We start from the raw sequence: 26,502 nt of genomic DNA, 5'->3' as shown, positions 1-26,502 counted from the left end.
TTAATGTTTGAAACCAAGGTTAAACGGGTGAAAGTTCAGAGAATGGGGGTGGATTTTTGACGCCTCCCTGATCTGAAGTGAGCGTGCAGGTTTGTGTTGGTTGAAAGTTAAGAAATGTACAAGCTGTGCCGGTTCAGCTCTCTGGTGCTCCCTGCTGGCAGTATCACTATACTGTCCTCAGTTTGCACAAAAATAGTTGTTGAAGAGACAGTTGTCAGGTTTTTGTAGGGTGCTTAAATCCTCCAAAGAGCGGTTGGCAGTAAACATCAGGTCCACGGGACAGCCACAGGAAGTCAATGAGCCTCTAGTTGAAAAAGAAAAAGCTTACTAGCACCTAGGTATTCCCAGGCAGGTCTCCCATCCAGTACTAACCAGGGCCCGACCCTGCTTAGCTTCCGAGATGCAAACGAGATCGGGCGTGTTCAGGGTGGGAGTGGCCGTAGCAATTAGTGCAGGCGCAAAACCAGGGTTTAGTACAGTAGCACATACGGAGAGTGAGGAAGCTGCGGAGGCTCGACGTTACACTTTTACAAAAACAATCATTAGTTAGATATAAACGGCAGTAATTGATTCAGTAGGACTCCTTATCCATGTAAACGATCATTGTGACATCTGAATTCATTAATTATCTGAAATACACTGCGTGTGCGTGTGATGTTAAATGTTTGAACCAAGGTTAACGGTTAAAGTGTCAGAGAATGGGTGGTGATTTTTTGACGTCCTCCCATGATCTGAAGTGAGCGTGCGTGTTTGTGTTGGTGAAAGTTTAAGAAATGTACAACTGTCGGTTCAGCTCTCTGGTGCTCCCTGCTGGCAGTATCACTATACTGTCCTCATGTTTCACAAAAATAGTTTTGAGAGACGTTGTCAGTTTTTGTATGTTGCTTAAATCCTCCAAAGCGGTTGGCAGTAAACATCAGGTCACGGTACCACGTAGCCACGGAGTCAATGAGCTCGAGTTGAAAAAGAAAAAGCTTACAGCACCTGGTATTCCCAGGCGGTCTCCCATCCAAGTACTAACCAGGCCCGACCCTGCTTAGCTTCCGAGATCAGACGAGATCGGGCGTGTTCAGGGTGGTATGGCCGTAAGCAATTAGTGCAGGCGCAAAACCAGGTTTTATACAGTAGCACATAAGGAGTGAGAAAGCTGCTGAGGCTCGACGTTACACTTTTACAAAAACAATCATTAGTTAGATATAAACGGCAGTAATTGATTCAGTAGGACTCCTTATCCATGTAAACGATCATTGTGACATCTGAATTCATTAATTATCTGAAATACACTGCGTGTGCGTGTGATGTTAAATGTTTGAACCAAGGTTAACGGTTAAAGTGTCAGAGAATGGGTGGTGATTTTTTGACGTCCTCCCATGATCTGAAGTGAGCGTGCGTGTTTGTGTTGGTGAAAGTTTAAGAAATGTACAACTGTCGGTTCAGCTCTCTGGTGCTCCCTGCTGGCAGTATCACTATACTGTCCTCATGTTTCACAAAAATAGTTTTGAGAGACGTTGTCAGTTTTTGTATGTTGCTTAAATCCTCCAAAGCGGTTGGCAGTAAACATCAGGTCACGGTACGCCACGGTAGGCCACGGAGTCAATGAGCTCGAGTTGAAAAAGAAAAAGCTTACAGCACCTGGTATTCCCAGGCGGTCTCCCATCCAAGTACTAACCAGGCCCGACCCTGCTTAGCTTCCGAGATCAGACGAGATCGGGCGTGTTCAGGGTGGTATGGCCGTAAGCAATTAGTGCAGGCGCAAAACCAGGTTTTATACAGTAGCACATAAGGAGTGAGAAAGCTGCTGAGGCTCGACGTTACACTTTTACAAAAACAATCATTAGTTAGATATAAACGGCAGTAATTGATTCAGTAGGACTCCTTATCCATGTAAACGATCATTGTGACATCTGAATTCATTAATTATCTGAAATACACTGCGTGTGCGTGTGATGTTAAATGTTTGAACCAAGGTTAACGGTTAAAGTGTCAGAGAATGGGTGGTGATTTTTTGACGTCCTCCCATGATCTGAAGTGAGCGTGCGTGTTTGTGTTGGTGAAAGTTTAAGAAATGTACAACTGTCGGTTCAGCTCTCTGGTGCTCCCTGCTGGCAGTATCACTATACTGTCCTCATGTTTCACAAAAATAGTTTTGAGAGACGTTGTCAGTTTTTGTATGTTGCTTAAATCCTCCAAAGCGGTTGGCAGTAAACATCAGGTCACGGTACGCCACGGTAGGCCACGGAGTCAATGAGCTCGAGTTGAAAAAGAAAAAGCTTACAGCACCTGGTATTCCCAGGCGGTCTCCCATCCAAGTACTAACCAGGCCCGACCCTGCTTAGCTTCCGAGATCAGACGAGATCGGGCGTGTTCAGGGTGGTATGGCCGTAAGCAATTAGTGCAGGCGCAAAACCAGGTTTTATACAGTAGCACATAAGGAGTGAGAAAGCTGCTGAGGCTCGACGTTACACTTTTACAAAAACAATCATTAGTTAGATATAAACGGCAGTAATTGATTCAGTAGGACTCCTTATCCATGTAAACGATCATTGTGACATCTGAATTCATTAATTATCTGAAATACACTGCGTGTGCGTGTGATGTTAAATGTTTGAACCAAGGTTAACGGTTAAAGTGTCAGAGAATGGGTGGTGATTTTTTGACGTCCTCCCATGATCTGAAGTGAGCGTGCGTGTTTGTGTTGGTGAAAGTTTAAGAAATGTACAACTGTCGGTTCAGCTCTCTGGTGCTCCCTGCTGGCAGTATCACTATACTGTCCTCATGTTTCACAAAAATAGTTTTGAGAGACGTTGTCAGTTTTTGTATGTTGCTTAAATCCTCCAAAGCGGTTGGCAGTAAACATCAGGTCACGGTACGCCACGGTAGGCCACGGAGTCAATGAGCTCGAGTTGAAAAAGAAAAAGCTTACAGCACCTGGTATTCCCAGGCGGTCTCCCATCCAAGTACTAACCAGGCCCGACCCTGCTTAGCTTCCGAGATCAGACGAGATCGGGCGTGTTCAGGGTGGTATGGCCGTAAGCAATTAGTGCAGGCGCAAAACCAGGTTTTATACAGTAGCACATAAGGAGTGAGAAAGCTGCTGAGGCTCGACGTTACACTTTTACAAAAACAATCATTAGTTAGATATAAACGGCAGTAATTGATTCAGTAGGACTCCTTATCCATGTAAACGATCATTGTGACATCTGAATTCATTAATTATCTGAAATACACTGCGTGTGCGTGTGATGTTAAATGTTTGAACCAAGGTTAACGGTTAAAGTGTCAGAGAATGGGTGGTGATTTTTTGACGTCCTCCCATGATCTGAAGTGAGCGTGCGTGTTTGTGTTGGTGAAAGTTTAAGAAATGTACAACTGTCGGTTCAGCTCTCTGGTGCTCCCTGCTGGCAGTATCACTATACTGTCCTCATGTTTCACAAAAATAGTTTTGAGAGACGTTGTCAGTTTTTGTATGTTGCTTAAATCCTCCAAAGCGGTTGGCAGTAAACATCAGGTCACGGTACGCCACGGTAGGCCACGGAGTCAATGAGCTCGAGTTGAAAAAGAAAAAGCTTACAGCACCTGGTATTCCCAGGCGGTCTCCCATCCAAGTACTAACCAGGCCCGACCCTGCTTAGCTTCCGAGATCAGACGAGATCGGGCGTGTTCAGGGTGGTATGGCCGTAAGCAATTAGTGCAGGCGCAAAACCAGGTTTTATACAGTAGCACATAAGGAGTGAGAAAGCTGCTGAGGCTCGACGTTACACTCTTACAAAAACAATCATTAGTTAGATATAAACGGCAGTAATTGATTCAGTAGGACTCCTTATCCATGTAAACGATCATTGTGACATCTGAATTCATTAATTATCTGAAATACACTGCGTGTGCGTGTGATGTTAAATGTTTGAACCAAGGTTAACGGTTAAAGTGTCAGAGAATGGGTGGTGATTTTTTGACGTCCTCCCATGATCTGAAGTGAGCGTGCGTGTTTGTGTTGGTGAAAGTTTAAGAAATGTACAACTGTCGGTTCAGCTCTCTGGTGCTCCCTGCTGGCAGTATCACTATACTGTCCTCATGTTTCACAAAAATAGTTTTGAGAGACGTTGTCAGTTTTTGTATGTTGCTTAAATCCTCCAAAGCGGTTGGCAGTAAACATCAGGTCACGGTACGCCACGGTAGGCCACGGAGTCAATGAGCTCGAGTTGAAAAAGAAAAAGCTTACAGCACCTGGTATTCCCAGGCGGTCTCCCATCCAAGTACTAACCAGGCCCGACCCTGCTTAGCTTCCGAGATCAGACGAGATCGGGCGTGTTCAGGGTGGTATGGCCGTAAGCAATTAGTGCAGGCGCAAAACCAGGTTTTATACAGTAGCACATAAGGAGTGAGAAAGCTGCTGAGGCTCGACGTTACACTTTTACAAAAACAATCATTAGTTAGATATAAACGGCAGTAATTGATTCAGTAGGACTCCTTATCCATGTAAACGATCATTGTGACATCTGAATTCATTAATTATCTGAAATACACTGCGTGTGCGTGTGATGTTAAATGTTTGAACCAAGGTTAACGGTTAAAGTGTCAGAGAATGGGTGGTGATTTTTTGACGTCCTCCCATGATCTGAAGTGAGCGTGCGTGTTTGTGTTGGTGAAAGTTTAAGAAATGTACAACTGTCGGTTCAGCTCTCTGGTGCTCCCTGCTGGCAGTATCACTATACTGTCCTCATGTTTCACAAAAATAGTTTTGAGAGACGTTGTCAGTTTTTGTATGTTGCTTAAATCCTCCAAAGCGGTTGGCAGTAAACATCAGGTCACGGTACGCCACGGTAGGCCACGGAGGCAATGAGCTCGAGTTGAAAAAGAAAAAGCTTACAGCACCTGGTATTCCCAGGCGGTCTCCCATCCAAGTACTAACCAGGCCCGACCCTGCTTAGCTTCCGAGATCAGACGAGATCGGGCGTGTTCAGGGTGGTATGGCCGTAAGCAATTAGTGCAGGCGCAAAACCAGGTTTTATACAGTAGCACATAAGGAGTGAGAAAGCTGCTGAGGCTCGACGTTACACTTTTACAAAAACAATCATTAGTTAGATATAAACGGCAGTAATTGATTCAGTAGGACTCCTTATCCATGTAAACGATCATTGTGACATCTGAATTCATTAATTATCTGAAATACACTGCGTGTGCGTGTGATGTTAAATGTTTGAACCAAGGTTAACGGTTAAAGTGTCAGAGAATGGGTGGTGATTTTTTGACGTCCTCCCATGATCTGAAGTGAGCGTGCGTGTTTGTGTTGGTGAAAGTTTAAGAAATGTACAACTGTCGGTTCAGCTCTCTGGTGCTCCCTGCTGGCAGTATCACTATACTGTCCTCATGTTTCACAAAAATAGTTTTGAGAGACGTTGTCAGTTTTTGTATGTTGCTTAAATCCTCCAAAGCGGTTGGCAGTAAACATCAGGTCACGGTACGCCACGGTAGGCCACGGAGTCAATGAGCTCGAGTTGAAAAAGAAAAAGCTTACAGCACCTGGTATTCCCAGGCGGTCTCCCATCCAAGTACTAACCAGGCCCGACCCTGCTTAGCTTCCGAGATCAGACGAGATCGGGCGTGTTCAGGGTGGTATGGCCGTAAGCAATTAGTGCAGGCGCAAAACCAGGTTTTATACAGTAGCACATAAGGAGTGAGAAAGCTGCTGAGGCTCGACGTTACACTTTTACAAAAACAATCATTAGTTAGATATAAACGGCAGTAATTGATTCAGTAGGACTCCTTATCCATGTAAACGATCATTGTGACATCTGAATTCATTAATTATCTGAAATACACTGCGTGTGCGTGTGATGTTAAATGTTTGAACCAAGGTTAACGGTTAAAGTGTCAGAGAATGGGTGGTGATTTTTTGACGTCCTCCCATGATCTGAAGTGAGCGTGCGTGTTTGTGTTGGTGAAAGTTTAAGAAATGTACAACTGTCGGTTCAGCTCTCTGGTGCTCCCTGCTGGCAGTATCACTATACTGTCCTCATGTTTCACAAAAATAGTTTTGAGAGACGTTGTCAGTTTTTGTATGTTGCTTAAATCCTCCAAAGCGGTTGGCAGTAAACATCAGGTCACGGTACGCCACGGTAGGCCACGGAGTCAATGAGCTCGAGTTGAAAAAGAAAAAGCTTACAGCACCTGGTATTCCCAGGCGGTCTCCCATCCAAGTACTAACCAGGCCCGACCCTGCTTAGCTTCCGAGATCAGACGAGATCGGGCGTGTTCAGGGTGGTATGGCCGTAAGCAATTAGTGCAGGCGCAAAACCAGGTTTTATACAGTAGCACATAAGGAGTGAGAAAGCTGCTGAGGCTCGACGTTACACTTTTACAAAAACAATCATTAGTTAGATATAAACGGCAGTAATTGATTCAGTAGGACTCCTTATCCATGTAAACGATCATTGTGACATCTGAATTCATTAATTATCTGAAATACACTGCGTGTGCGTGTGATGTTAAATGTTTGAACCAAGGTTAACGGTTAAAGTGTCAGAGAATGGGTGGTGATTTTTTGACGTCCTCCCATGATCTGAAGTGAGCGTGCGTGTTTGTGTTGGTGAAAGTTTAAGAAATGTACAACTGTCGGTTCAGCTCTCTGGTGCTCCCTGCTGGCAGTATCACTATACTGTCCTCATGTTTCACAAAAATAGTTTTGAGAGACGTTGTCAGTTTTTGTATGTTGCTTAAATCCTCCAAAGCGGTTGGCAGTAAACATCAGGTCACGGTACGCCACGGTAGGCCACGGAGTCAATGAGCTCGAGTTGAAAAAGAAAAAGCTTACAGCACCTGGTATTCCCAGGCGGTCTCCCATCCAAGTACTAACCAGGCCCGACCCTGCTTAGCTTCCGAGATCAGACGAGATCGGGCGTGTTCAGGGTGGTATGGCCGTAAGCAATTAGTGCAGGCGCAAAACCAGGTTTTATACAGTAGCACATAAGGAGTGAGAAAGCTGCTGAGGCTCGACGTTACACTTTACAAAAACAATCATTAGTTAGATATAAACGGCAGTAATTGATTCAGTAGGACTCCTTATCCATGTAAACGATCATTGTGACATCTGAATTCATTAATTATCTGAAATACACTGCGTGTGCGTGTGATGTTAAATGTTTGAACCAAGGTTAACGGTTAAAGTGTCAGAGAATGGGTGGTGATTTTTTGACGTCCTCCCATGATCTGAAGTGAGCGTGCGTGTTTGTGTTGGTGAAAGTTTAAGAAATGTACAACTGTCGGTTCAGCTCTCTGGTGCTCCCTGCTGGCAGTATCACTATACTGTCCTCATGTTTCACAAAAATAGTTTTGAGAGACGTTGTCAGTTTTTGTATGTTGCTTAAATCCTCCAAAGCGGTTGGCAGTAAACATCAGGTCACGGTACGCCACGGTAGGCCACGGAGTCAATGAGCTCGAGTTGAAAAAGAAAAAGCTTACAGCACCTGGTATTCCCAGGCGGTCTCCCATCCAAGTACTAACCAGGCCCGACCCTGCTTAGCTTCCGAGATCAGACGAGATCGGGCGTGTTCAGGGTGGTATGGCCGTAAGCAATTAGTGCAGGCGCAAAACCAGGTTTTATACAGTAGCACATAAGGAGTGAGAAAGCTGCTGAGGCTCGACGTTACACTTTTACAAAAACAATCATTAGTTAGATATAAACGGCAGTAATTGATTCAGTAGGACTCCTTATCCATGTAAACGATCATTGTGACATCTGAATTCATTAATTATCTGAAATACACTGCGTGTGCGTGTGATGTTAAATGTTTGAACCAAGGTTAACGGTTAAAGTGTCAGAGAATGGGTGGTGATTTTTTGACGTCCTCCCATGATCTGAAGTGAGCGTGCGTGTTTGTGTTGGTGAAAGTTTAAGAAATGTACAACTGTCGGTTCAGCTCTCTGGTGCTCCCTGCTGGCAGTATCACTATACTGTCCTCATGTTTCACAAAAATAGTTTTGAGAGACGTTGTCAGTTTTTGTATGTTGCTTAAATCCTCCAAAGCGGTTGGCAGTAAACATCAGGTCACGGTACGCCACGGTAGGCCACGGAGTCAATGAGCTCGAGTTGAAAAAGAAAAAGCTTACAGCACCTGGTATTCCCAGGCGGTCTCCCATCCAAGTACTAACCAGGCCCGACCCTGCTTAGCTTCCGAGATCAGACGAGATCGGGCGTGTTCAGGGTGGTATGGCCGTAAGCAATTAGTGCAGGCGCAAAACCAGGTTTTATACAGTAGCACATAAGGAGTGAGAAAGCTGCTGAGGCTCGACGTTACACTTTTACAAAAACAATCATTAGTTAGATATAAACGGCAGTAATTGATTCAGTAGGACTCCTTATCCATGTAAACGATCATTGTGACATCTGAATTCATTAATTATCTGAAATACACTGCGTGTGCGTGTGATGTTAAATGTTTGAACCAAGGTTAACGGTTAAAGTGTCAGAGAATGGGTGGTGATTTTTTGACGTCCTCCCATGATCTGAAGTGAGCGTGCGTGTTTGTGTTGGTGAAAGTTTAAGAAATGTACAACTGTCGGTTCAGCTCTCTGGTGCTCCCTGCTGGCAGTATCACTATACTGTCCTCATGTTTCACAAAAATAGTTTTGAGAGACGTTGTCAGTTTTTGTATGTTGCTTAAATCCTCCAAAGCGGTTGGCAGTAAACATCAGGTCACGGTACGCCACGGTAGGCCACGGAGTCAATGAGCTCGAGTTGAAAAAGAAAAAGCTTACAGCACCTGGTATTCCCAGGCGGTCTCCCATCCAAGTACTAACCAGGCCCGACCCTGCTTAGCTTCCGAGATCAGACGAGATCGGGCGTGTTCAGGGTGGTATGGCCGTAAGCAATTAGTGCAGGCGCAAAACCAGGTTTTATACAGTAGCACATAAGGAGTGAGAAAGCTGCTGAGGCTCGACGTTACACTTTACAAAAACAATCATTAGTTAGATATAAACGGCAGTAATTGATTCAGTAGGACTCCTTATCCATGTAAACGATCATTGTGACATCTGAATTCATTAATTATCTGAAATACACTGCGTGTGCGTGTGATGTTAAATGTTTGAACCAAGGTTAACGGTTAAAGTGTCAGAGAATGGGTGGTGATTTTTTGACGTCCTCCCATGATCTGAAGTGAGCGTGCGTGTTTGTGTTGGTGAAAGTTTAAGAAATGTACAACTGTCGGTTCAGCTCTCTGGTGCTCCCTGCTGGCAGTATCACTATACTGTCCTCATGTTTCACAAAAATAGTTTTGAGAGACGTTGTCAGTTTTTGTATGTTGCTTAAATCCTCCAAAGCGGTTGGCAGTAAACATCAGGTCACGGTACGCCACGGTAGGCCACGGAGTCAATGAGCTCGAGTTGAAAAAGAAAAAGCTTACAGCACCTGGTATTCCCAGGCGGTCTCCCATCCAAGTACTAACCAGGCCCGACCCTGCTTAGCTTCCGAGATCAGACGAGATCGGGCGTGTTCAGGGTGGTATGGCCGTAAGCAATTAGTGCAGGCGCAAAACCAGGTTTTATACAGTAGCACATAAGGAGTGAGAAAGCTGCTGAGGCTCGACGTTACACTTTTACAAAAACAATCATTAGTTAGATATAAACGGCAGTAATTGATTCAGTAGGACTCCTTATCCATGTAAACGATCATTGTGACATCTGAATTCATTAATTATCTGAAATACACTGCGTGTGCGTGTGATGTTAAATGTTTGAACCAAGGTTAACGGTTAAAGTGTCAGAGAATGGGTGGTGATTTTTTGACGTCCTCCCATGATCTGAAGTGAGCGTGCGTGTTTGTGTTGGTGAAAGTTTAAGAAATGTACAACTGTCGGTTCAGCTCTCTGGTGCTCCCTGCTGGCAGTATCACTATACTGTCCTCATGTTTCACAAAAATAGTTTTGAGAGACGTTGTCAGTTTTTGTATGTTGCTTAAATCCTCCAAAGCGGTTGGCAGTAAACATCAGGTCACGGTACGCCACGGTAGGCCACGGAGTCAATGAGCTCGAGTTGAAAAAGAAAAAGCTTACAGCACCTGGTATTCCCAGGCGGTCTCCCATCCAAGTACTAACCAGGCCCGACCCTGCTTAGCTTCCGAGATCAGACGAGATCGGGCGTGTTCAGGGTGGTATGGCCGTAAGCAATTAGTGCAGGCGCAAAACCAGGTTTTATACAGTAGCACATAAGGAGTGAGAAAGCTGCTGAGGCTCGACGTTACACTTTTACAAAAACAATCATTAGTTAGATATAAACGGCAGTAATTGATTCAGTAGGACTCCTTATCCATGTAAACGATCATTGTGACATCTGAATTCATTAATTATCTGAAATACACTGCGTGTGCGTGTGATGTTAAATGTTTGAACCAAGGTTAACGGTTAAAGTGTCAGAGAATGGGTGGTGATTTTTTGACGTCCTCCCATGATCTGAAGTGAGCGTGCGTGTTTGTGTTGGTGAAAGTTTAAGAAATGTACAACTGTCGGTTCAGCTCTCTGGTGCTCCCTGCTGGCAGTATCACTATACTGTCCTCATGTTTCACAAAAATAGTTTTGAGAGACGTTGTCAGTTTTTGTATGTTGCTTAAATCCTCCAAAGCGGTTGGCAGTAAACATCAGGTCACGGTACGCCACGGTAGGCCACGGAGTCAATGAGCTCGAGTTGAAAAAGAAAAAGCTTACAGCACCTGGTATTCCCAGGCGGTCTCCCATCCAAGTACTAACCAGGCCCGACCCTGCTTAGCTTCCGAGATCAGACGAGATCGGGCGTGTTCAGGGTGGTATGGCCGTAAGCAATTAGTGCAGGCGCAAAACCAGGTTTTATACAGTAGCACATAAGGAGTGAGAAAGCTGCTGAGGCTCGACGTTACACTTTTACAAAAACAATCATTAGTTAGATATAAACGGCAGTAATTGATTCAGTAGGACTCCTTATCCATGTAAACGATCATTGTGACATCTGAATTCATTAATTATCTGAAATACACTGCGTGTGCGTGTGATGTTAAATGTTTGAACCAAGGTTAACGGTTAAAGTGTCAGAGAATGGGTGGTGATTTTTTGACGTCCTCCCATGATCTGAAGTGAGCGTGCGTGTTTGTGTTGGTGAAAGTTTAAGAAATGTACAACTGTCGGTTCAGCTCTCTGGTGCTCCCTGCTGGCAGTATCACTATACTGTCCTCATGTTTCACAAAAATAGTTTTGAGAGACGTTGTCAGTTTTTGTATGTTGCTTAAATCCTCCAAAGCGGTTGGCAGTAAACATCAGGTCACGGTACGCCACGGTAGGCCACGGAGTCAATGAGCTCGAGTTGAAAAAGAAAAAGCTTACAGCACCTGGTATTCCCAGGCGGTCTCCCATCCAAGTACTAACCAGGCCCGACCCTGCTTAGCTTCCGAGATCAGACGAGATCGGGCGTGTTCAGGGTGGTATGGCCGTAAGCAATTAGTGCAGGCGCAAAACCAGGTTTTATACAGTAGCACATAAGGAGTGAGAAAGCTGCTGAGGCTCGACGTTACACTTTTACAAAAACAATCATTAGTTAGATATAAACGGCAGTAATTGATTCAGTAGGACTCCTTATCCATGTAAACGATCATTGTGACATCTGAATTCATTAATTATCTGAAATACACTGCGTGTGCGTGTGATGTTAAATGTTTGAACCAAGGTTAACGGTTAAAGTGTCAGAGAATGGGTGGTGATTTTTTGACGTCCTCCCATGATCTGAAGTGAGCGTGCGTGTTTGTGTTGGTGAAAGTTTAAGAAATGTACAACTGTCGGTTCAGCTCTCTGGTGCTCCCTGCTGGCAGTATCACTATACTGTCCTCATGTTTCACAAAAATAGTTTTGAGAGACGTTGTCAGTTTTTGTATGTTGCTTAAATCCTCCAAAGCGGTTGGCAGTAAACATCAGGTCACGGTACGCCACGGTAGGCCACGGAGTCAATGAGCTCGAGTTGAAAAAGAAAAAGCTTACAGCACCTGGTATTCCCAGGCGGTCTCCCATCCAAGTACTAACCAGGCCCGACCCTGCTTAGCTTCCGAGATCAGACGAGATCGGGCGTGTTCAGGGTGGTATGGCCGTAAGCAATTAGTGCAGGCGCAAAACCAGGTTTTATACAGTAGCACATAAGGAGTGAGAAAGCTGCTGAGGCTCGACGTTACACTTTACAAAAACAATCATTAGTTAGATATAAACGGCAGTAATTGATTCAGTAGGACTCCTTATCCATGTAAACGATCATTGTGACATCTGAATTCATTAATTATCTGAAATACACTGCGTGTGCGTGTGATGTTAAATGTTTGAACCAAGGTTAACGGTTAAAGTGTCAGAGAATGGGTGGTGATTTTTTGACGTCCTCCCATGATCTGAAGTGAGCGTGCGTGTTTGTGTTGGTGAAAGTTTAAGAAATGTACAACTGTCGGTTCAGCTCTCTGGTGCTCCCTGCTGGCAGTATCACTATACTGTCCTCATGTTTCACAAAAATAGTTTTGAGAGACGTTGTCAGTTTTTGTATGTTGCTTAAATCCTCCAAAGCGGTTGGCAGTAAACATCAGGTCACGGTACGCCACGGTAGGCCACGGAGTCAATGAGCTCGAGTTGAAAAAGAAAAAGCTTACAGCACCTGGTATTCCCAGGCGGTCTCCCATCCAAGTACTAACCAGGCCCGACCCTGCTTAGCTTCCGAGATCAGACGAGATCGGGCGTGTTCAGGGTGGTATGGCCGTAAGCAATTAGTGCAGGCGCAAAACCAGGTTTTATACAGTAGCACATAAGGAGTGAGAAAGCTGCTGAGGCTCGACGTTACACTTTTACAAAAACAATCATTAGTTAGATATAAACGGCAGTAATTGATTCAGTAGGACTCCTTATCCATGTAAACGATCATTGTGACATCTGAATTCATTAATTATCTGAAATACACTGCGTGTGCGTGTGATGTTAAATGTTTGAACCAAGGTTAACGGTTAAAGTGTCAGAGAATGGGTGGTGATTTTTTGACGTCCTCCCATGATCTGAAGTGAGCGTGCGTGTTTGTGTTGGTGAAAGTTTAAGAAATGTACAACTGTCGGTTCAGCTCTCTGGTGCTCCCTGCTGGCAGTATCACTATACTGTCCTCATGTTTCACAAAAATAGTTTTGAGAGACGTTGTCAGTTTTTGTATGTTGCTTAAATCCTCCAAAGCGGTTGGCAGTAAACATCAGGTCACGGTACGCCACGGTAGGCCACGGAGTCAATGAGCTCGAGTTGAAAAAGAAAAAGCTTACAGCACCTGGTATTCCCAGGCGGTCTCCCATCCAAGTACTAACCAGGCCCGACCCTGCTTAGCCCGATCAAAGCCCGACCCTGCTTAGCTTCCGAGATCAGACGAGATCGGGCGTGTTCAGGGTGGTATGGCCGTAAGCAATTAGTGCAGGCGCAAAACCAGGTTTTATACAGTAGCACATAAGGAGTGAGAAAGCTGCTGAGGCTCGACGTTACACTTTTACAAAAACAATCATTAGTTAGATATAAACGGCAGTAATTGATTCAGTAGGACTCCTTATCCATGTAAACGATCATTGTGACATCTGAATTCATTAATTATCTGAAATACACTGCGTGTGCGTGTGATGTTAAATGTTTGAACCAAGGTTAACGGTTAAAGTGTCAGAGAATGGGTGGTGATTTTTTGACGTCCTCCCATGATCTGAAGTGAGCGTGCGTGTTTGTGTTGGTGAAAGTTTAAGAAATGTACAACTGTCGGTTCAGCTCTCTGGTGCTCCCTGCTGGCAGTATCACTATACTGTCCTCATGTTTCACAAAAATAGTTTTGAGAGACGTTGTCAGTTTTTGTATGTTGCTTAAATCCTCCAAAGCGGTTGGCAGTAAACATCAGGTCACGGTACGCCACGGTAGGCCACGGAGTCAATGAGCTCGAGTTGAAAAAGAAAAAGCTTACAGCACCTGGTATTCCCAGGCGGTCTCCCATCCAAGTACTAACCAGGCCCGACCCTGCTTAGCTTCCGAGATCAGACGAGATCGGGCGTGTTCAGGGTGGTATGGCCGTAAGCAATTAGTGCAGGCGCAAAACCAGGTTTTATACAGTAGCACATAAGGAGTGAGAAAGCTGCTGAGGCTCGACGTTACACTTTTACAAAAACAATCATTAGTTAGATATAAACGGCAGTAATTGATTCAGTAGGACTCCTTATCCATGTAAACGATCATTGTGACATCTGAATTCATTAATTATCTGAAATACACTGCGTGTGCGTGTGATGTTAAATGTTTGAACCAAGGTTAACGGTTAAAGTGTCAGAGAATGGGTGGTGATTTTTTGACGTCCTCCCATGATCTGAAGTGAGCGTGCGTGTTTGTGTTGGTGAAAGTTTAAGAAATGTACAACTGTCGGTTCAGCTCTCTGGTGCTCCCTGCTGGCAGTATCACTATACTGTCCTCATGTTTCACAAAAATAGTTTTGAGAGACGTTGTCAGTTTTTGTATGTTGCTTAAATCCTCCAAAGCGGTTGGCAGTAAACATCAGGTCACGGTACGCCACGGTAGGCCACGGAGTCAATGAGCTCGAGTTGAAAAAGAAAAAGCTTACAGCACCTGGTATTCCCAGGCGGTCTCCCATCCAAGTACTAACCAGGCCCGACCCTGCTTAGCTTCCGAGATCAGACGAGATCGGGCGTGTTCAGGGTGGTATGGCCGTAAGCAATTAGTGCAGGCGCAAAACCAGGTTTTATACAGTAGCACATAAGGAGTGAGAAAGCTGCTGAGGCTCGACGTTACACTTTTACAAAAACAATCATTAGTTAGATATAAACGGCAGTAATTGATTCAGTAGGACTCCTTATCCATGTAAACGATCATTGTGACATCTGAATTCATTAATTATCTGAAATACACTGCGTGTGCGTGTGATGTTAAATGTTTGAACCAAGGTTAACGGTTAAAGTGTCAGAGAATGGGTGGTGATTTTTTGACGTCCTCCCATGATCTGAAGTGAGCGTGCGTGTTTGTGTTGGTGAAAGTTTAAGAAATGTACAACTGTCGGTTCAGCTCTCTGGTGCTCCCTGCTGGCAGTATCACTATACTGTCCTCATGTTTCACAAAAATAGTTTTGAGAGACGTTGTCAGTTTTTGTATGTTGCTTAAATCCTCCAAAGCGGTTGGCAGTAAACATCAGGTCACGGTACGCCACGGTAGGCCACGGAGGCAATGAGCTCGAGTTGAAAAAGAAAAAGCTTACAGCACCTGGTATTCCCAGGCGGTCTCCCATCCAAGTACTAACCAGGCCCGACCCTGCTTAGCTTCCGAGATCAGACGAGATCGGGCGTGTTCAGGGTGGTATGGCCGTAAGCAATTAGTGCAGGCGCAAAACCAGGTTTTATACAGTAGCACATAAGGAGTGAGAAAGCTGCTGAGGCTCGACGTTACACTTTTACAAAAACAATCATTAGTTAGATATAAACGGCAGTAATTGATTCAGTAGGACTCCTTATCCATGTAAACGATCATTGTGACATCTGAATTCATTAATTATCTGAAATACACTGCGTGTGCGTGTGATGTTAAATGTTTGAACCAAGGTTAACGGTTAAAGTGTCAGAGAATGGGTGGTGATTTTTTGACGTCCTCCCATGATCTGAAGTGAGCGTGCGTGTTTGTGTTGGTGAAAGTTTAAGAAATGTACAACTGTCGGTTCAGCTCTCTGGTGCTCCCTGCTGGCAGTATCACTATACTGTCCTCATGTTTCACAAAAATAGTTTTGAGAGACGTTGTCAGTTTTTGTATGTTGCTTAAATCCTCCAAAGCGGTTGGCAGTAAACATCAGGTCACGGTACGCCACGGTAGGCCACGGAGTCAATGAGCTCGAGTTGAAAAAGAAAAAGCTTACAGCACCTGGTATTCCCAGGCGGTCTCCCATCCAAGTACTAACCAGGCCCGACCCTGCTTAGCTTCCGAGATCAGACGAGATCGGGCGTGTTCAGGGTGGTATGGCCGTAAGCAATTAGTGCAGGCGCAAAACCAGGTTTTATACAGTAGCACATAAGGAGTGAGAAAGCTGCTGAGGCTCGACGTTACACTTTTACAAAAACAATCATTAGTTAGATATAAACGGCAGTAATTGATTCAGTAGGACTCCTTATCCATGTAAACGATCATTGTGACATCTGAATTCATTAATTATCTGAAATACACTGCGTGTGCGTGTGATGTTAAATGTTTGAACCAAGGTTAACGGTTAAAGTGTCAGAGAATGGGTGGTGATTTTTTGACGTCCTCCCATGATCTGAAGTGAGCGTGCGTGTTTGTGTTGGTGAAAGTTTAAGAAATGTACAACTGTCGGTTCAGCTCTCTGGTGCTCCCTGCTGGCAGTATCACTATACTGTCCTCATGTTTCACAAAAATAGTTTTGAGAGACGTTGTCAGTTTTTGTATGTTGCTTAAATCCTCCAAAGCGGTTGGCAGTAAACATCAGGTCACGGTACGCCACGGTAGGCCACGGAGTCAATGAGCTCGAGTTGAAAAAGAAAAAGCTTACAGCACCTGGTATTCCCAGGCGGTCTCCCATCCAAGTACTAACCAGGCCCGACCCTGCTTAGCTTCCGAGATCAGACGAGATCGGGCGTGTTCAGGGTGGTATGGCCGTAAGCAATTAGTGCAGGCGCAAAACCAGGTTTTATACAGTAGCACATAAGGAGTGAGAAAGCTGCTGAGGCTCGACGTTACACTTTTACAAAAACAATCATTAGTTAGATATAAACGGCAGTAATTGATTCAGTAGGACTCCTTATCCATGTAAACGATCATTGTGACATCTGAATTCATTAATTATCTGAAATACACTGCGTGTGCGTGTGATGTTAAATGTTTGAACCAAGGTTAACGGTTAAAGTGTCAGAGAATGGGTGGTGATTTTTTGACGTCCTCCCATGATCTGAAGTGAGCGTGCGTGTTTGTGTTGGTGAAAGTTTAAGAAATGTACAACTGTCGGTTCAGCTCTCTGGTGCTCCCTGCTGGCAGTATCACTATACTGTCCTCATGTTTCACAAAAATAGTTTTGAGAGACGTTGTCAGTTTTTGTATGTTGCTTAAATCCTCCAAAGCGGTTGGCAGTAAACATCAGGTCACGGTACGCCACGGTAGGCCACGGAGTCAATGAGCTCGAGTTGAAAAAGAAAAAGCTTACAGCACCTGGTATTCCCAGGCGGTCTCCCATCCAAGTACTAACCAGGCCCGACCCTGCTTAGCTTCCGAGATCAGACGAGATCGGGCGTGTTCAGGGTGGTATGGCCGTAAGCAATTAGTGCAGGCGCAAAACCAGGTTTTATACAGTAGCACATAAGGAGTGAGAAAGCTGCTGAGGCTCGACGTTACACTTTTACAAAAACAATCATTAGTTAGATATAAACGGCAGTAATTGATTCAGTAGGACTCCTTATCCATGTAAACGATCATTGTGACATCTGAATTCATTAATTATCTGAAATACACTGCGTGTGCGTGTGATGTTAAATGTTTGAACCAAGGTTAACGGTTAAAGTGTCAGAGAATGGGTGGTGATTTTTTGACGTCCTCCCATGATCTGAAGTGAGCGTGCGTGTTTGTGTTGGTGAAAGTTTAAGAAATGTACAACTGTCGGTTCAGCTCTCTGGTGCTCCCTGCTGGCAGTATCACTATACTGTCCTCATGTTTCACAAAAATAGTTTTGAGAGACGTTGTCAGTTTTTGTATGTTGCTTAAATCCTCCAAAGCGGTTGGCAGTAAACATCAGGTCACGGTACGCCACGGTAGGCCACGGAGTCAATGAGCTCGAGTTGAAAAAGAAAAAGCTTACAGCACCTGGTATTCCCAGGCGGTCTCCCATCCAAGTACTAACCAGGCCCGACCCTGCTTAGCTTCCGAGATCAGACGAGATCGGGCGTGTTCAGGGTGGTATGGCCGTAAGCAATTAGTGCAGGCGCAAAACCAGGTTTTATACAGTAGCACATAAGGAGTGAGAAAGCTGCTGAGGCTCGACGTTACACTTTTACAAAAACAATCATTAGTTAGATATAAACGGCAGTAATTGATTCAGTAGGACTCCTTATCCATGTAAACGATCATTGTGACATCTGAATTCATTAATTATCTGAAATACACTGCGTGTGCGTGTGATGTTAAATGTTTGAACCAAGGTTAACGGTTAAAGTGTCAGAGAATGGGTGGTGATTTTTTGACGTCCTCCCATGATCTGAAGTGAGCGTGCGTGTTTGTGTTGGTGAAAGTTTAAGAAATGTACAACTGTCGGTTCAGCTCTCTGGTGCTCCCTGCTGGCAGTATCACTATACTGTCCTCATGTTTCACAAAAATAGTTTTGAGAGACGTTGTCAGTTTTTGTATGTTGCTTAAATCCTCCAAAGCGGTTGGCAGTAAACATCAGGTCACGGTACGCCACGGTAGGCCACGGAGTCAATGAGCTCGAGTTGAAAAAGAAAAAGCTTACAGCACCTGGTATTCCCAGGCGGTCTCCCATCCAAGTACTAACCAGGCCCGACCCTGCTTAGCTTCCGAGATCAGACGAGATCGGGCGTGTTCAGGGTGGTATGGCCGTAAGCAATTAGTGCAGGCGCAAAACCAGGTTTTATACAGTAGCACATAAGGAGTGAGAAAGCTGCTGAGGCTCGACGTTACACTTTTACAAAAACAATCATTAGTTAGATATAAACGGCAGTAATTGATTCAGTAGGACTCCTTATCCATGTAAACGATCATTGTGACATCTGAATTCATTAATTATCTGAAATACACTGCGTGTGCGTGTGATGTTAAATGTTTGAACCAAGGTTAACGGTTAAAGTGTCAGAGAATGGGTGGTGATTTTTTGACGTCCTCCCATGATCTGAAGTGAGCGTGCGTGTTTGTGTTGGTGAAAGTTTAAGAAATGTACAACTGTCGGTTCAGCTCTCTGGTGCTCCCTGCTGGCAGTATCACTATACTGTCCTCATGTTTCACAAAAATAGTTTTGAGAGACGTTGTCAGTTTTTGTATGTTGCTTAAATCCTCCAAAGCGGTTGGCAGTAAACATCAGGTCACGGTACGCCACGGTAGGCCACGGAGTCAATGAGCTCGAGTTGAAAAAGAAAAAGCTTACAGCACCTGGTATTCCCAGGCGGTCTCCCATCCAAGTACTAACCAGGCCCGACCCTGCTTAGCTTCCGAGATCAGACGAGATCGGGCGTGTTCAGGGTGGTATGGCCGTAAGCAATTAGTGCAGGCGCAAAACCAGGTTTTATACAGTAGCACATAAGGAGTGAGAAAGCTGCTGAGGCTCGACGTTACACTTTTACAAAAACAATCATTAGTTAGATATAAACGGCAGTAATTGATTCAGTAGGACTCCTTATCCATGTAAACGATCATTGTGACATCTGAATTCATTAATTATCTGAAATACACTGCGTGTGCGTGTGATGTTAAATGTTTGAACCAAGGTTAACGGTTAAAGTGTCAGAGAATGGGTGGTGATTTTTTGACGTCCTCCCATGATCTGAAGTGAGCGTGCGTGTTTGTGTTGGTGAAAGTTTAAGAAATGTACAACTGTCGGTTCAGCTCTCTGGTGCTCCCTGCTGGCAGTATCACTATACTGTCCTCATGTTTCACAAAAATAGTTTTGAGAGACGTTGTCAGTTTTTGTATGTTGCTTAAATCCTCCAAAGCGGTTGGCAGTAAACATCAGGTCACGGTACGCCACGGTAGGCCACGGAGTCAATGAGCTCGAGTTGAAAAAGAAAAAGCTTACAGCACCTGGTATTCCCAGGCGGTCTCCCATCCAAGTACTAACCAGGCCCGACCCTGCTTAGCTTCCGAGATCAGACGAGATCGGGCGTGTTCAGGGTGGTATGGCCGTAAGCAATTAGTGCAGGCGCAAAACCAGGTTTTATACAGTAGCACATAAGGAGTGTGAAAGCTGCTGAGGCTCGACGTTACACTTTTACAAAAACAATCATTAGTTAGATATAAACGGCAGTAATTGATTCAGTAGGACTCCTTATCCATGTAAACGATCATTGTGACATCTGAATTCATTAATTATCTGAAATACACTGCGTGTGCGTGTGATGTTAAATGTTTGAACCAAGGTTAACGGTTAAAGTGTCAGAGAATGGGTGGTGATTTTTTGACGTCCTCCCATGATCTGGGCCCCGTTTCCCGAAAGCATCGTTAGCCTAAGTGGATCGTGAAGTGCGTCGTAAGGGCATCGTAGAGTTTTCACCGCGTTTCCCGAAAGCATCGTGGGGAACGAACGTCTTGAAAACGCTCGTAGCTAACGAGTACTCCAGGGGTGCTCGTAGGACGCTAAGAGCATCGTCAGCTATAGCCTCAGTGGCGACACCATCGGACATTCCGTCTATTGGATGCGTTTTATTAAAACGCATTGCGCCTTTATGTTCTTAGTTTGGTAATTAATAAAGATTATTAATTTATTTATTAATAAAGATGTTAAAATGGCCAAAATAAAACGGGACAGTCCAGAAAATGTTTGCGCAGGCAGGGCACTCAAAATGTGTGAGAGAAAGTGGGGGGATTTGTGCAGACTGACATAGGCTACTCATAAAACGTAGCATAAAATAATGTAAAAAATTAAATTAAATTAAAAAAAATTAAAATAAAGAAATAAAATAAATTATAAAAAACAAGCAAAGGAGCAGGCAAAAGGCTGGGATATGGTGGGGATTGGTCACGTTGACGGGAATGTTTAGTGACATGTGGGAGGGTGGAGGGGGTTAAAAAAAAGTCTCAATCACTCTTCGACGCGCATGAAAACCAGCCGCGTAGTTATGAGGGAGGCCGTCCTCACACCGATCTTCCTCGTCGTCATCGTCCTCAGCGTCCTCCGGTTCAAGCAATGCCACCCCAGCCTTAGCTGCAATGTTGTGCAACATAGCCGTCACACATATCACGGCGCATGACTTGGCCGGCGAAAACTGGAGCCCTCCGCCTGACTTGTGATGAAGGCATCTAATATAGCGCAACTTCCACCTCCCGATCGTGCGCTCAACGATGCACCGGGCCAGACGGTGGGCTTCGTTGTATTCCTCATCAATACATACCTTACCCTATTTCCGGAGGGGCTTTTATAGCCAATCAAATGATCAATCAAGGAAACCCTTATGCGGAATCAGATTAAGTCGGCTCTCTTTGCTGCGCAAAGCATGTTTCAGAAATCAGCCCATTAAGATAAATGTAGTTGTCACACAAGCAATTTTTAATTTTTTGTCATATGGAATTATTTCAGGGGGGAAAATGCCGTGAAACGCACAGTGCATTCAGGATTAGGACTGATATATGTCGGTTTAAGCCTAATCAATTGTGTTTTAATGTCTTGCTATAGCATTCATCTAATTGCAGTCTATTTTTTTCGGAGGCTACTCTGCTGTTGTCCTTGATGGGGATTTATTTTAACCCTTTTTAACACAATTTTCCTGCGACATTCCTGCGTCTCCCCCTCCTACGGAGCCCATTTCAGCACCGTGTCAGTAGACAGTTACAATCCTACGACGTCGTGAGTGCAGCGAATGCGCGTTCACGTTAAGAGGAGTTTCGGGAAACGCTCCAAAGAAATTGACGATGGATCGCAAGATCCATCGTGAGAATGATCGTACGAGCGTGGATCCATCGTTATCGGGAAACGGGGCCCTGAAGTGAGCGTGCGTGTTTGTGTTGGTGAAAGTTTAAGAAATGTACAACTGTCGTTTCAGCTCTCTGGTGCTCCCTGCTGGCAGTATCACTATACTGTCCTCATGTTTCACAAAAATAGTTTTGAGAGACGTTGTCAGTTTTTGTATGTTGCTTAAATCCTCCAAAGCGGTTGGCAGTAAACATCAGGTCACGGTACGCCACGGTAGGCCACGGAGGCAATGAGCTCGAGTTTAAAAAGAAAAAGCTTACAGCACCTGGTATTCCCAGGCGGTCTCCCATCCAAGTACTAACCAGGCCCGACCCTGCTTAGCTCCCGAGTTCAGACGAGATCGGGCGTGTTCAGGGTGGTATGGCCGTAAGCAATTAGTGCAGGCGCAAAACCAGGTTTTATACAGTAGCACATAAGGAGTGAGAAAGCGGCTGAGGCTCGACGTTACACTTTTACAAAAACAATCATTAGTTAGATATAAACGGCAGTAATTGATTCAGTAGGACTCCTTATCCATGTAAACGATCATTGTGACATCTGAATTCATTAATTATCTGAAATACACTGCGTGTGCGTGTGATGTTAAATGTTTGAACCAAGGTTAACGGTTAAAGTGTCAGAGAATGGGTGGTGATTTTTTGACGTCCTCCCATGATCTGAAGTGAGCGTGCATGTTTGTGTTGGTGAAAGTTTAAGAAATGTACAACTGTCGGTTCAGCTCTCTGGTGCTCCCTGCTGGCAGTATCACTATACTGTCCTCATGTTTCACAAAAACAGTTTTGAGAGACGTTGTCAGTTTTTGTATGTTGCTTAAATCCTCCAAAGCGGTTGGCAGTAAACATCAGGTCACGGTACACCACGGAGTCAATGAGCTCGAGTTGAAAAAGAAAAAGCTTACAGCACCTGGTATTCCCAGGCGGTCTCCCATCCAAGTACTAACCAGGCCCGACCCTGCTTAGCTTCCGAGATCAGACGAGATCGGGCGTGTTCAGGGTGGTATGGCCGTAAGCAATTAGTGCAGGCGCAAAACCAGGTTTTATACAGTAGCACATAAGGAGTGAGAAAGCTGCTGAGGCTCGACGTTACACTTTTACAAAAACAATCATTAGTTAGATATAAACGGCAGTAATTGATTCAGTAGGACTCCTTATCCATGTAAACGATCATTGTGACATCTGAATTCATTAATTATCTGAAATACACTGCGTGTGCGTGTGATGTTAAATGTTTGAACCAAGGTTAACGGTTAAAGTGTCAGAGAATGGGTGGTGATTTTTTGACGTCCTCCCATGATCTGAAGTGAGCGTGCGTGTTTGTGTTGGTGAAAGTTTAAGAAATGTACAACTGTCGTTTCAGCTCTCTGGTGCTCCCTGCTGGCAGTATCACTATACTGTCCTCATGTTTCACAAAAATAGTTTTGAGAGACGTTGTCAGTTTTTGTATGTTGCTTAAATCCTCCAAAGCGGTTGGCAGTAAACATCAGGTCACGGTACGCCACGGTAGGCCACGGAGTCAATGAGCTCGAGTTGAAAAAGAAAAAGCTTACAGCACCTGGTATTCCCAGGCGGTCTCCCATCCAAGTACTAACCAGGCCCGACCCTGCTTAGCTTCCGAGATCAGACGAGATCGGGCGTGTTCAGGGTGGTATGGCCGTAAGCAATTAGTGCAGGCGCAAAACCAGGTTTTATACAGTAGCACATAAGGAGTGAGAAAGCTGCTGAGGCTCGACGTTACACTTTTACAAAAACAATCATTAGTTAGATATAAACGGCAGTAATTGATTCAGTAGGACTCCTTATCCATGTAAACGATCATTGTGACATCTGAATTCATTAATTATCTGAAATACACTGCGTGTGCGTGTGATGTTAAATGTTTGAACCAAGGTTAACGGTTAAAGTGTCAGAGAATGGGTGGTGATTTTTTGACGTCCTCCCATGATCTGAAGTGAGCGTGCGTGTTTGTGTTGGTGAAAGTTTAAGAAATGTACAACTGTCGGTTCAGCTCTCTGGTGCTCCCTGCTGGCAGTATCACTATACTGTCCTCATGTTTCACAAAAATAGTTTTGAGAGACGTTGTCAGTTTTTGTATGTTGCTTAAATCCTCCAAAGCGGTTGGCAGTAAACATCAGGTCACGGTACGCCACGGTAGGCCACGGAGTCAATGAGCTCGAGTTGAAAAAGAAAAAGCTTACAGCACCTGGTATTCCCAGGCGGTCTCCCATCCAAGTACTAACCAGGCCCGACCCTGCTTAGCTTCCGAGATCAGACGAGATCGGGCGTGTTCAGGGTGGTATGGCCGTAAGCAATTAGTGCAGGCGCAAAACCAGGTTTTATACAGTAGCACATAAGGAGTGAGAAAGCTGCTGAGGCTCGACGTTACACTTTTACAAAAACAATCATTAGTTAGATATAAACGGCAGTAATTGATTCAGTAGGACTCCTTATCCATGTAAACGATCATTGTGACATCTGAATTCATTAATTATCTGAAATACACTGCGTGTGCGTGTGATGTTAAATGTTTGAACCAAGGTTAACGGTTAAAGTGTCAGAGAATGGGTGGTGATTTTTTGACGTCCTCCCATGATCTGAAGTGAGCGTGCGTGTTTGTGTTGGTGAAAGTTTAAGAAATGTACAACTGTCGGTTCAGCTCTCTGGTGCTCCCTGCTGGCAGTATCACTATACTGTCCTCATGTTTCACAAAAATAGTTTTGAGAGACGTTGTCAGTTTTTGTATGTTGCTTAAATCCTCCAAAGCGGTTGGCAGTAAACATCAGGTCACGGTACGCCACGGTAGGCCACGGAGTCAATGAGCTCGAGTTGAAAAAGAAAAAGCTTACAGCACCTGGTATTCCCAGGCGGTCTCCCATCCAAGTACTAACCAGGCCCGACCCTGCTTAGCTTCCGAGATCAGACGAGATCGGGCGTGTTCAGGGTGGTATGGCCGTAAGCAATTAGTGCAGGCGCAAAACCAGGTTTATACAGTAGCACATAAGGAGTGAGAAAGCTGCTGAGGCTCGACGTTACACTTTTACAAAAACAATCATTAGTTAGATATAAACGGCAGTAATTGATTCAGTAGGACTCCTTATCCATGTAAACGATCATTGTGACATCTGAATTCATTAATTATCTGAAATACACTGCGTGTGCGTGTGATGTTAAATGTTTGAACCAAGGTTAACGGTTAAAGTGTCAGAGAATGGGTGGTGATTTTTTGACGTCCTCCCATGATCTGAAGTGAGCGTGCGTGTTTGTGTTGGTGAAAGTTTAAGAAATGTACAACTGTCGGTTCAGCTCTCTGGTGCTCCCTGCTGGCAGTATCACTATACTGTCCTCATGTTTCACAAAAATAGTTTTGAGAGACGTTGTCAGTTTTTGTATGTTGCTTAAATCCTCCAAAGCGGTTGGCAGTAAACATCAGGTCACGGTACGCCACGGAGTCAATGAGCTCGAGTTGAAAAAGAAAAAGCTTACAGCACCTGGTATTCCCAGGCGGTCTCCCATCCAAGTACTAACCAGGCCCGACCCTGCTTAGCTTCCGAGATCAGACGAGATCGGGCGTGTTCAGGGTGGTATGGCCGTAAGCAATTAGTGCAGGCGCAAAACCAGGTTTTATACAGTAGCACATAAGGAGTGAGAAAGCTGCTGAGGCTTGACGTTACACTTTTACAAAAACAATCATTAGTTAGATATAAACGGCAGTAATTGATTCAGTAGGACTCCTTATCCATGTAAACGATCATTGTGACATCTGAATTCATTAATTATCTGAAATACACTGCGTGTGCGTGTGATGTTAAATGTTTGAACCAAGGTTAACGGTTAAAGTGTCAGAGAATGGGTGGTGATTTTTTGACGTCCTCCCATGATCTGAAGTGAGCGTGCGTGTTTGTGTTGGTGAAAGTTTAAGAAATGTACAACTGTCGGTTCAGCTCTCTGGTGCTCCCTGCTGGCAGTATCACTATACTGTCCTCATGTTTCACAAAAATAGTTTTGAGAGACGTTGTCAGTTTTTGTATGTTGCTTAAATCCTCCAAAGCGGTTGGCAGTAAACATCAGGTCACGGTACGCCACGGTAGGCCACGGAGTCAATGAGCTCGAGTTGAAAAAGAAAAAGCTTAATGCACCTGGTATTCCCAGGCGGTCTCCCATCCAAGTACTAACCAGGCCCGACCCTGCTTAGCTTCCGAGATCAGACGAGATCGGGCGTGTTCAGGGTGGTATGGCCGTAAGCAATTAGTGCAGGCGCAAAACCAGGTTTTATACAGTAGCACATAAGGAGTGTGAAAGCTGCTGAGGCTCGACGTTACACTTTTACAAAAACAATCATTAGTTAGATATAAACGGCAGTAATTGATTCAGTAGGACTCCTTATCCATGTAAACGATCATTGTGACATCTGAATTCATTAATTATCTGAAATACACTGCGTGTGCGTGTGATGTTAAATGTTTGAACCAAGGTTAACGGTTAAAGTGTCAGAGAATGGGTGGTGATTTTTTGACGTCCTCCCATGATCTGAAGTGAGCGTGCGTGTTTGTGTTGGTGAAAGTTTAAGAAATGTACAACTGTCGGTTCAGCTCTCTGGTGCTCCCTGCTGGCAGTATCACTATACTGTCCTCATGTTTCACAAAAATAGTTTTGAGAGACGTTGTCAGTTTTTGTATGTTGCTTAAATCCTCCAAAGCGGTTGGCAGTAAACATCAGGTCACGGTACGCCACGGTAGGCCACGGAGTCAATGAGCTCGAGTTGAAAAAGAAAAAGCTTACAGCACCTGGTATTCCCAGGCGGTCTCCCATCCAAGTACTAACC

General features: G+C 44.5%; 37 non-coding genes and 1 pseudogene across 37 annotated transcripts in view; all 38 read right to left on the bottom strand.

The window, feature by feature from the left end:
• Nucleotides 1-972: 972 nt before the first annotated feature.
• On the bottom strand, nt 973-1,091 carry LOC130398798 (5S ribosomal RNA). The gene has a single exon (XR_008901349.1). It is a non-coding gene; the product is annotated as a 5S ribosomal RNA (ribosomal RNA).
• A 529-nt stretch (nt 1,092-1,620) lies between these two features.
• Nucleotides 1,621-1,739, bottom strand: LOC130398797 (5S ribosomal RNA). The gene has a single exon (XR_008901348.1). It is a non-coding gene; the product is annotated as a 5S ribosomal RNA (ribosomal RNA).
• A 529-nt stretch (nt 1,740-2,268) lies between these two features.
• Nucleotides 2,269-2,387, bottom strand: LOC130398796 (5S ribosomal RNA). Its single transcript, XR_008901347.1, has one exon. It is a non-coding gene; the product is annotated as a 5S ribosomal RNA (ribosomal RNA).
• A 529-nt stretch (nt 2,388-2,916) lies between these two features.
• Nucleotides 2,917-3,035, bottom strand: LOC130398795 (5S ribosomal RNA). Its single transcript, XR_008901346.1, has one exon. It is a non-coding gene; the product is annotated as a 5S ribosomal RNA (ribosomal RNA).
• A 529-nt stretch (nt 3,036-3,564) lies between these two features.
• Nucleotides 3,565-3,683, bottom strand: LOC130398794 (5S ribosomal RNA). The gene has a single exon (XR_008901345.1). It is a non-coding gene; the product is annotated as a 5S ribosomal RNA (ribosomal RNA).
• Nucleotides 3,684-4,212: 529 nt separating this feature from the next.
• LOC130398792 (5S ribosomal RNA) lies at nt 4,213-4,331 on the bottom strand. Its single transcript, XR_008901343.1, has one exon. It is a non-coding gene; the product is annotated as a 5S ribosomal RNA (ribosomal RNA).
• Nucleotides 4,332-4,860: 529 nt separating this feature from the next.
• Nucleotides 4,861-4,979, bottom strand: LOC130398791 (5S ribosomal RNA). The gene has a single exon (XR_008901342.1). It is a non-coding gene; the product is annotated as a 5S ribosomal RNA (ribosomal RNA).
• A 529-nt stretch (nt 4,980-5,508) lies between these two features.
• Nucleotides 5,509-5,627, bottom strand: LOC130398790 (5S ribosomal RNA). Its single transcript, XR_008901341.1, has one exon. It is a non-coding gene; the product is annotated as a 5S ribosomal RNA (ribosomal RNA).
• Nucleotides 5,628-6,156: 529 nt separating this feature from the next.
• Nucleotides 6,157-6,275, bottom strand: LOC130398788 (5S ribosomal RNA). Its single transcript, XR_008901340.1, has one exon. It is a non-coding gene; the product is annotated as a 5S ribosomal RNA (ribosomal RNA).
• Nucleotides 6,276-6,804: 529 nt separating this feature from the next.
• On the bottom strand, nt 6,805-6,923 carry LOC130398787 (5S ribosomal RNA). The gene has a single exon (XR_008901339.1). It is a non-coding gene; the product is annotated as a 5S ribosomal RNA (ribosomal RNA).
• A 528-nt stretch (nt 6,924-7,451) lies between these two features.
• On the bottom strand, nt 7,452-7,570 carry LOC130398786 (5S ribosomal RNA). The gene has a single exon (XR_008901338.1). It is a non-coding gene; the product is annotated as a 5S ribosomal RNA (ribosomal RNA).
• A 529-nt stretch (nt 7,571-8,099) lies between these two features.
• On the bottom strand, nt 8,100-8,218 carry LOC130398785 (5S ribosomal RNA). Its single transcript, XR_008901337.1, has one exon. It is a non-coding gene; the product is annotated as a 5S ribosomal RNA (ribosomal RNA).
• A 529-nt stretch (nt 8,219-8,747) lies between these two features.
• On the bottom strand, nt 8,748-8,866 carry LOC130398784 (5S ribosomal RNA). Its single transcript, XR_008901336.1, has one exon. It is a non-coding gene; the product is annotated as a 5S ribosomal RNA (ribosomal RNA).
• A 528-nt stretch (nt 8,867-9,394) lies between these two features.
• Nucleotides 9,395-9,513, bottom strand: LOC130398783 (5S ribosomal RNA). Its single transcript, XR_008901335.1, has one exon. It is a non-coding gene; the product is annotated as a 5S ribosomal RNA (ribosomal RNA).
• A 529-nt stretch (nt 9,514-10,042) lies between these two features.
• LOC130398782 (5S ribosomal RNA) lies at nt 10,043-10,161 on the bottom strand. The gene has a single exon (XR_008901334.1). It is a non-coding gene; the product is annotated as a 5S ribosomal RNA (ribosomal RNA).
• A 529-nt stretch (nt 10,162-10,690) lies between these two features.
• On the bottom strand, nt 10,691-10,809 carry LOC130398780 (5S ribosomal RNA). The gene has a single exon (XR_008901332.1). It is a non-coding gene; the product is annotated as a 5S ribosomal RNA (ribosomal RNA).
• Nucleotides 10,810-11,338: 529 nt separating this feature from the next.
• LOC130398779 (5S ribosomal RNA) lies at nt 11,339-11,457 on the bottom strand. The gene has a single exon (XR_008901331.1). It is a non-coding gene; the product is annotated as a 5S ribosomal RNA (ribosomal RNA).
• A 529-nt stretch (nt 11,458-11,986) lies between these two features.
• LOC130398778 (5S ribosomal RNA) lies at nt 11,987-12,105 on the bottom strand. The gene has a single exon (XR_008901330.1). It is a non-coding gene; the product is annotated as a 5S ribosomal RNA (ribosomal RNA).
• A 528-nt stretch (nt 12,106-12,633) lies between these two features.
• LOC130398777 (5S ribosomal RNA) lies at nt 12,634-12,752 on the bottom strand. The gene has a single exon (XR_008901329.1). It is a non-coding gene; the product is annotated as a 5S ribosomal RNA (ribosomal RNA).
• Nucleotides 12,753-13,281: 529 nt separating this feature from the next.
• LOC130395269 (5S ribosomal RNA) lies at nt 13,282-13,426 on the bottom strand (annotated as a pseudogene).
• A 529-nt stretch (nt 13,427-13,955) lies between these two features.
• LOC130398776 (5S ribosomal RNA) lies at nt 13,956-14,074 on the bottom strand. Its single transcript, XR_008901328.1, has one exon. It is a non-coding gene; the product is annotated as a 5S ribosomal RNA (ribosomal RNA).
• Nucleotides 14,075-14,603: 529 nt separating this feature from the next.
• LOC130398775 (5S ribosomal RNA) lies at nt 14,604-14,722 on the bottom strand. Its single transcript, XR_008901327.1, has one exon. It is a non-coding gene; the product is annotated as a 5S ribosomal RNA (ribosomal RNA).
• Nucleotides 14,723-15,251: 529 nt separating this feature from the next.
• LOC130398774 (5S ribosomal RNA) lies at nt 15,252-15,370 on the bottom strand. Its single transcript, XR_008901326.1, has one exon. It is a non-coding gene; the product is annotated as a 5S ribosomal RNA (ribosomal RNA).
• Nucleotides 15,371-15,899: 529 nt separating this feature from the next.
• Nucleotides 15,900-16,018, bottom strand: LOC130398772 (5S ribosomal RNA). The gene has a single exon (XR_008901325.1). It is a non-coding gene; the product is annotated as a 5S ribosomal RNA (ribosomal RNA).
• Nucleotides 16,019-16,547: 529 nt separating this feature from the next.
• Nucleotides 16,548-16,666, bottom strand: LOC130398771 (5S ribosomal RNA). Its single transcript, XR_008901324.1, has one exon. It is a non-coding gene; the product is annotated as a 5S ribosomal RNA (ribosomal RNA).
• Nucleotides 16,667-17,195: 529 nt separating this feature from the next.
• On the bottom strand, nt 17,196-17,314 carry LOC130398770 (5S ribosomal RNA). Its single transcript, XR_008901323.1, has one exon. It is a non-coding gene; the product is annotated as a 5S ribosomal RNA (ribosomal RNA).
• A 529-nt stretch (nt 17,315-17,843) lies between these two features.
• Nucleotides 17,844-17,962, bottom strand: LOC130398768 (5S ribosomal RNA). The gene has a single exon (XR_008901321.1). It is a non-coding gene; the product is annotated as a 5S ribosomal RNA (ribosomal RNA).
• Nucleotides 17,963-18,491: 529 nt separating this feature from the next.
• LOC130398767 (5S ribosomal RNA) lies at nt 18,492-18,610 on the bottom strand. Its single transcript, XR_008901320.1, has one exon. It is a non-coding gene; the product is annotated as a 5S ribosomal RNA (ribosomal RNA).
• Nucleotides 18,611-19,139: 529 nt separating this feature from the next.
• Nucleotides 19,140-19,258, bottom strand: LOC130398766 (5S ribosomal RNA). The gene has a single exon (XR_008901318.1). It is a non-coding gene; the product is annotated as a 5S ribosomal RNA (ribosomal RNA).
• A 529-nt stretch (nt 19,259-19,787) lies between these two features.
• Nucleotides 19,788-19,906, bottom strand: LOC130398765 (5S ribosomal RNA). The gene has a single exon (XR_008901317.1). It is a non-coding gene; the product is annotated as a 5S ribosomal RNA (ribosomal RNA).
• A 2,031-nt stretch (nt 19,907-21,937) lies between these two features.
• Nucleotides 21,938-22,056, bottom strand: LOC130399771 (5S ribosomal RNA). The gene has a single exon (XR_008902271.1). It is a non-coding gene; the product is annotated as a 5S ribosomal RNA (ribosomal RNA).
• Nucleotides 22,057-22,575: 519 nt separating this feature from the next.
• LOC130398764 (5S ribosomal RNA) lies at nt 22,576-22,694 on the bottom strand. Its single transcript, XR_008901316.1, has one exon. It is a non-coding gene; the product is annotated as a 5S ribosomal RNA (ribosomal RNA).
• A 529-nt stretch (nt 22,695-23,223) lies between these two features.
• LOC130398763 (5S ribosomal RNA) lies at nt 23,224-23,342 on the bottom strand. Its single transcript, XR_008901315.1, has one exon. It is a non-coding gene; the product is annotated as a 5S ribosomal RNA (ribosomal RNA).
• A 529-nt stretch (nt 23,343-23,871) lies between these two features.
• On the bottom strand, nt 23,872-23,990 carry LOC130398761 (5S ribosomal RNA). The gene has a single exon (XR_008901314.1). It is a non-coding gene; the product is annotated as a 5S ribosomal RNA (ribosomal RNA).
• Nucleotides 23,991-24,519: 529 nt separating this feature from the next.
• Nucleotides 24,520-24,638, bottom strand: LOC130398760 (5S ribosomal RNA). The gene has a single exon (XR_008901313.1). It is a non-coding gene; the product is annotated as a 5S ribosomal RNA (ribosomal RNA).
• Nucleotides 24,639-25,156: 518 nt separating this feature from the next.
• Nucleotides 25,157-25,275, bottom strand: LOC130398759 (5S ribosomal RNA). The gene has a single exon (XR_008901312.1). It is a non-coding gene; the product is annotated as a 5S ribosomal RNA (ribosomal RNA).
• Nucleotides 25,276-25,804: 529 nt separating this feature from the next.
• LOC130394705 (5S ribosomal RNA) lies at nt 25,805-25,923 on the bottom strand. Its single transcript, XR_008897837.1, has one exon. It is a non-coding gene; the product is annotated as a 5S ribosomal RNA (ribosomal RNA).
• A 529-nt stretch (nt 25,924-26,452) lies between these two features.
• The window catches only part of LOC130394448 (5S ribosomal RNA), a 119-nt gene continuing 69 nt past the window's right edge, over nt 26,453-26,502 (bottom strand). The window contains exon 1 of the ribosomal RNA XR_008897605.1: nt 26,453-26,502. This exon is cut by the window's right edge and continues 69 nt beyond it. This is a non-coding gene — a ribosomal RNA (5S ribosomal RNA).

The sequence above is a fragment of the Gadus chalcogrammus genome, chromosome 12 (assembly GCF_026213295.1).
Source record: "Gadus chalcogrammus isolate NIFS_2021 chromosome 12, NIFS_Gcha_1.0, whole genome shotgun sequence".
Taxonomy (NCBI): domain Eukaryota; kingdom Metazoa; phylum Chordata; class Actinopteri; order Gadiformes; family Gadidae; genus Gadus; species Gadus chalcogrammus.
The sequence above is the reverse complement of the archived record's forward strand: the minus strand, read 5'-3'. Positions and strand labels throughout refer to the sequence as shown.